A 6,048-nucleotide genomic window follows, 5' to 3' on the forward strand; every position below is an offset into this window, starting at 1 on the left:
AAATGCTAAATATGAAGTTTCTGAATTTCTACAAGGTTGACCGACCCAACATGGTTAGAAATAGAACACAGCTGTCAATCTGCAACTGTTGGCTAATATCTTAAAACTTGTATCAACCACAATTAGCAGTGTGATACAACCCCCACTCCTTACAAAAGGTACATACATGTATATAAACACCATTAAAAAGTTTTAAAAAAATCCTTCAATTATTTTTAAAGACAACAAATACTAAAAGCAAACTATAATTAGAAGGTTTGGTATGAGTGCCAATGAGACCAGTAACCATCCAAATCGTAATTTAAAAGTAAACAATTATAGGTCAAAGTACTGTCCTCAACACAGAGCCTGGGTTGCTGCCCCTGAAATGGTAATTTTAAGTACATTTTGCTGTTTTTGGTTATTATCTTGAATACTATTGTAGATAGAGATAACCTGTAAACAGCAATAATGTTCAACAAAGTAAGATTTACAAATAAGTCAACATGACTGAAATGGTCAATTGACCCCCTAAGGAGTTATTGAATTTTTAACAATTTTCATAAAATTTGTAAATTTTTACTAATTTTCCACTGAAACTACTGGGCCAAGTTCATTATAGATAGAGATAATTGTGAGCAGCAAGAATGTTCAGTAAAGTAAGATGTACAAACACATCCCCATCACCAAAACACAATTTTGTCATGAATCCATCTGCTTCTTTTGTTTAATATTCACATATCCCAAGGTGAGAAACACAGGCTCTTTAGGCAGCAACCATTTGATTTTCTGGGGGGGGGGGGGGGGGGGCTATGGTTTTTTTTTGGAAAAAAGTTTGTTTCCAGTTTTTTGAGAAAAAAATAATTTGTTTTTGATTCTGAGAAAAAAAAATTGTTTGTTTCACCCTTAGCTGCCACTATATGTAATGCTAAAATTGAAAGAAAAAAATTGTTTTTTACTTGTCGCGAAAAAAATAGATTGTTTTTCGCCGCAGGCGAAAAAAAAAGTTTGCACAGAAAAAAAAACCATAGCCCCCCCCAGAAAATCAAATGGTTGCTGCCTTAGAGCCTCTAGTTGTAGTTTTAACATGAGTAGGCATTATATTCGTGATTATTTTTGCCCAAGCGATAGTGAGGGCTAAAATAACACGAATATAATGCCTACCCATGTTAAAACTACAATAAAGTATAGCTTGCATCAATTATATCGATTCTGATTAGGACAATTGATGTAATCTATGTCCGATGTGTATAAGGGTAAAGCGATCATAAAGGCTCTTCCATGAACCTCCCTTTTCAGCTCACCTGGCCTAAAAGGCCAAGTGTCCGTCGTTGTTAACTTTTACAAAAATCTTCTCCTCTGAAACTACTGGGCAAAATTTAAGCAAACTTAGCCACAATCATCATTGGGGTGTCTTGTTTAAAAAATGTGTGGCGTGACCCGGCCAACCAACCAAGATGGCTGCCATGGCTAAAATTAGAACATAGGGGTAAAATGTAGATTTTGGCTAATAACTCTGAAACCGAAGCATTTAGAGCAAATCTGGCATGGGGTTAATTTGTTAATCAAGTCAAGATCTAGCTGCCCTGCAATTTTCAGACAAATTGGACGATCGGTTGTTGGGTTGCTGTCCCTGAATTGGCAATTTTAAGGAAATTTTGCAGTTTTTAGCTGCTTTTCCCATCACTTGGCGTCCGTCGTCGTTAACTTTTACAAAAAATTTTGAGCAAATCTGACATGGGGTACAATTGTTTATCAGGTCAAGATCCATCTGCCCTCAAATTTTCAAATGAATCCGAAAACCCGTTATTGGGTTGCTGCCCCTGAACTGGTAATTTTAGGGAATTTTTGCTGTTTTTGGCTATTATCTTGAATATTATTATAGATAGAGATAAACTGTAAACAGCAATAATGTTCAGCAAAGTAAGATTTACAAATAAGTCAACATGACCAAAATGGTCAGTTGACCCCTTTAGGAGTTATTGACCTTTATAGTCAATTTTTAACCATTTTTCGTAAATCTTAGTAATCTTTTACAAAAATCTTCTCCTCTGAAACTACTGGGCCAAATTAATCCAAACTTGGCCACAATCATCTTTGGGATATCTAGTTTAAAAAATGTGTGGCGTGACCCGGCCAACCAACCAAGATGGCTGCCATGGCTAAAAATAGAACATAGGGGTAAAATGCAGTTTTTTGCTTATAACTCAAAAACCAAAGCATTTAGAGCAAATCTGACAAGGGATAAAATTAATTATCAGGTCAAGATCTATCTGCCCTGAAATTTTCAGACAAATCGGACAACCTGTTGTTGGGTGCTGCCCCCGAATTAGTAATTTTAAGAAAATTTTGCAGATTTTGGTTATTATCTTGAATATTATTATAGATAGAGATAAACTGTAAACAGCAATAATGTTCAGCAAAATAAGATCTACAAATGAGTCAACATGACCTAAATTGTCAATTGAGGAGTTATTGCTCTTTATAGTCAATTGTTAACAATATTCATAAATTTTTGTTAATTTTTGTAAATTTTTAGGAAATATTTTCCACTGTAATTACTGGGCCCAGTTCATTATAGATAGAGATAATTGTAGCAACAAGAATGTTCAGTAAAGAAAGATCTACAAATCAATCACCATCACCAAAACACAATTTTTCATGAATTTATGGTGTCCAATGTTAATATGCATAGACCAAGGTGAGTGACACATGCTCTTGAGAGCCCCTTGTTGGTTATTATCTTGAATATTATTGTAGATAGAGATAAACTGTGAACAGCAATAATGTTCAACAAAGTAAGATCTACAAATAAATCAACATGACAAAAATGGTCAGTTGACCCCTTAAGGAGTTGCAGCCCTCTACAGTCAATTTTTAACAATTTTCATAAATTTTGTAAATTTTTAACAAAATATTTTCCTCTGTAACTAATGGGCCAAGTTCATTAAAGTTTGATTTCGACTACTATATTATATAATCTTCTGCTCATGAAATGTACAAAACTGAAGTGTTATGGGTATATATTTTTTGGGGTGCATTTTTCATTAAGGTAATTGCAAATTTTTGGCTTTGTGACCATTTTGAAAAAATAATGTAAAAATTCGGTATTGTTTATATCTGTTAGGTATTCTTGTTCAGCATCTATCTTGTTTAAAGAAATTTTAAACCACAAAAACAGATTCTTTACCTTGACATGTTGAAAAATTTAATAAATGGACAAGGCCACACCAATTTAATTTCTTGTTCTACGGATTTTTGGACTCCAAAAATTGGGGCGAGCGAGCGATTTGAAAATTTTAATAAAAAAATATTTATTTTGCAAATTTTTGAGGCGAAGCTTGAAAAGTAAAGGCGAGCGATTATATTTTTTTTTTGTAAACATAAAATAGTAGGTTTTGACAATATTAAAACTTGATGTATCACTTGTACTTTGACATTTCTTTAATTTATGAAGTATTTTTCCCTGTTCACCAATAAATAATTGAATAATTAGATTTGGTATATGTATGTGTGCCAATTAATGAGACAATTCTCCATCCAAGTCATAATCAGGTTGGGAACAACCCCTCAATTTTATAAATATCCTTTTTATGAGGGGTCAATATAAGTTACAATATATTTTTTTGTAAATAAAACTTTTTAGTACAAAAGAGCTCATAATTTCCCAAAGAACTATATATCTATCTGGTATTAAATGGTCAAAACATGCCCAAGAATTTTGTAATATTCCTGGACTTAGGCCATATTAACACATTTACTTTAATATTATTCAAAAGAAATAATATCATAAATAATTCTCTTTAAGAATAATAATAGTAATGTTGTTTAAAATAATTTAAATATGATGTATTTCTCCTCTTTTTTAGTTATTTTTTTTAAGTTCTTCAAAGGATTTGTATAGTAAACACTATGCAAATCCTTGGTATTTCTTCAAGTTTCTTTTTTACAACAGTAAAATGACCCCATATGTGCCCTTCTGAGGGATAATAGCAAATACAGGTCATAGTACGTACGGCAGAGCTTTGACCCAGACCAAACAGCAAGCTATAAGGGATCCCAAAATTATAAGTGTACACAATTCGAACAGGAAAACCAACGATCTAATTTATATATATACAAACGGGAAAATACCAAATAATATTCATGAACAGCAACGAACAATATCTAACTGCTGAACGACAAACCCCTGAATCAATCAGGACAGGTGCATAAACATGCAGGGCCCCTGGATAGTTTTGTATCGCCAGCATATTGCAGTTGAAGGCATTTCTTTCCGAAGTTTTTTGAAGTTTATTTCTCACAACGAACATATTTTGATAGGGAATCTGAGTAAGGGGGAAGGAAACCAAAATGAATGTTTTGTTCTGTACACGTATTGTCTTCTGTTTTCTATTTATACCGGAGCACTCCCATTTGGGATAAATGGGTTTCATGCTGAATCAAATATTATCACAGACATTGACACAGTGTACTTGGGTGCTTATATGTTTAAAATCGTTATAAATACATGTTAGATTGTGATTATAAAAACAAGTGCAAATATCTGTTTATAATATTTACAAAAAAAAAAAAAACGGTGCGGGAAATGGACACGATTACATTTCCGGATGCGGGAAGCGGGAATATAAAAAAAAATAAAAAAAATCTGCTTTGAAAAAAATAGGTGCGGGCGGGTCCGTCGAACAAGGAATTAAATTGGTGTGGCCCAACCAATGAATTACGAAATCTAGATTGTAGCTTGATAAGATATAAAACACCTTTAGAGTTGTTTGTTATACTCTAAAGGCAGCTAACATATCAAGAATCAAATACATTCTTCTGAATAGAAGCTGTAAAGTTATAATTTTGGATCAATTTTTATTGATATTTCTACCTTTTTACAGAGTTATCTCCCATTTCAATACAAATCTCCATAGGAATTTTAAAATCTTGTTTATTTGGTCTTCCTTAAATTAGATCTTGTTGGACTCTTTTTTGTGAATATTTGGGGCATAATGGTTGCAATTACTTTAAGGTTAGGGTCAAATTTATGCTAGATTGGCTGGACTATTAATTTTGTTTACTGACCCATGAAATGAGGCCAACGTCAGGTGAAAAAGTTCTGACCGGTTTGAGGACCTTGTAATGTATGCACATACTAAATATAGTATCCTCTTACTCATAAGAGAGAAATTAACATTACAAACATATTAACTTCTTTTTTAAATAGTATGAAACATGAAAATGATGTCAAGGACAATGGACATATGACAGACCAAAACTTCATATCATAAGGTATCTAGGTCTTCAACCTTCAGCAAAATATAAAGCATGAAAGGAGTTAATTAAAGACTCTGTTGCCACCAATCACTATCCCTATTACTTGCTTTTTGCAACAGAAGTCAGAGGATTGACACCAAAAGAAACTTTTTAGTGTTGATTCCAACTGAACATTAGCAAATTGATTCTTTAACTCTCACCCACCAAAAAAAACCCAACCAATGCTTAATACCATTTAACGTTAATTTTGTTTCCAGCTGACTAATTTAAGAAATCTTCACCTTAAGTGCTTACAATAACTTTTGTAACTATTTCCATGTATTTGTGTATGCCTTACAATGCCAGTTTCTCGCATTCAAGAATTCTTGCATATAAACTCACAGTCAGGTCTGAAGATGGCACAAAGGCAAATCTTTTGCCCTTTTTCATGCCAGAGGCAGTTCTTTCCTGCTACCTTATAGATGTATTTTTATTGTTTTCGTCTGGAAAATGCATGAAATATTTGCCACTGGCTCTTTGGCAAACAACAGTAAAGCATCCAATATAAGAATAAAACTAAAGTTAAAATTGACAAGTTGTTTCAGATGTGAATCTAAAATTAGGATGACATAGACTAAATGGTGAGAAAACCTTCCATGAGTCAATCACTGAGCAAATGCTTCCAGTGGTATTTGTGAATTCAGCTTCTGATAATATTTCATATGCATACTATATACTGGGTGGAAATTTAAAGTCGGCATTTTACTGTGAATTTTACATCACATAAATTCCTTGTACTAGTAGGCCATGCAACACCAATAATGAATA

General features: G+C 33.1%; 1 long non-coding RNA gene across 1 annotated transcript in view; it reads right to left on the bottom strand.

Annotated features, from left to right (window-relative positions):
• Window positions 1-6,048, bottom strand: part of LOC139516643 (uncharacterized) — a 681,292-nt gene that overhangs the window by 654,358 nt on the left and 20,886 nt on the right. The gene's annotated exons all lie outside the window — the stretch shown is intronic.

This window comes from Mytilus edulis, chromosome 3 (genome assembly GCF_963676685.1).
Source record: "Mytilus edulis chromosome 3, xbMytEdul2.2, whole genome shotgun sequence".
Lineage (NCBI taxonomy): Eukaryota > Metazoa > Mollusca > Bivalvia > Mytilida > Mytilidae > Mytilus > Mytilus edulis.